This window comes from Austrofundulus limnaeus, unplaced genomic scaffold, assembly GCF_001266775.1.
Source record: "Austrofundulus limnaeus strain Quisiro unplaced genomic scaffold, Austrofundulus_limnaeus-1.0 Scaffold1115, whole genome shotgun sequence".
Lineage (NCBI taxonomy): Eukaryota > Metazoa > Chordata > Actinopteri > Cyprinodontiformes > Rivulidae > Austrofundulus > Austrofundulus limnaeus.
Window position 1 is genome coordinate 91,020 of NW_013953517.1, and position 1,039 is coordinate 92,058.

Genomic DNA, 1,039 nt, shown 5'->3' on the forward strand with positions numbered 1-1,039 from the left:
GTGTGTGTGTGTGTGTGTGTGTGTGTGTGTGTGTGTTCATGCCAGCAGGTTCTTAGAGACGGCTGCTCGCAGCTAATGTGTGGCCATGGCAACTGACTGCAGCTAATGTGCTGTTTATCAGCTCAGAAGATGATGATCTTTGTTCAGGTTCTTTATGAAGAAATCTGAAAATCAGCTCAGACTTTTAGTCACTCAAGTTTCAGAACTTTGTCCAGGATCAGGTGTCAGGTCCAGGATCAGGTGTCAGGTCCAGGATCAGATTTCAGGTCCAGGATCAGGTTTCAGGTCCAGAGTCGGCTCAGATGTCTGTGAACAGATGTTTTTAATGAGTTTGTTTTAATTGTCTGAAGAAACATTTTATTTTCTCTTTCGTTTGCTCTGAGATCTTCATGTTTGTCTCCAGTTTCAGCTCCAAACAAACTCTGATCAGTTTTTGTCCTGAAGTTTCAGCAGAAAACAGAATTCATAATAAAACCTGATGGAAGGTTTAAACGTTACATCCAGACGTTTTGATCGAGAAACAAACCTGAACTCATCTGGTTAAAATATTTACATCAGTTTAAAAAACTTCAAATCTTAGAAATGTTTTTTATCTTTTTAATGTTTCAGGATGAGTTTAATGATCTTTATTTTCAACAGATTGTGGAAATTCAGCCTTTGATCCTTGTAATGGCGATTCTGTTCCACCATCCGGCGTCTCAGGAGTGGGAAGCAGTGCAGCACCAACACTGTTTATAGTGGGGATGGTGTGCTGGTGACCTCGACTCGGGACGTTGTGGGCCGGTGGGCAGAATACTTTGAAGACCTCCTCAATCCCAACAACATGCCTTCTGTTGAAGAAGCTGAGCCTGGGGACTTTGGGTTGGGCTCTCCAATCTCTGGGGACGAGGTCGCCGAGGTGGTTAAAAACCTCCTCGGTGGCAGGGCCCCGGGGGTGGATGAGATCCGCCTTAAGGCTCTGGATGTTGTAGGGTTGTGTTGGCTTACGCGACTCTGCAATATCGCATGGACATCGGGGGCAGTCCCCCTGGATTGGCAG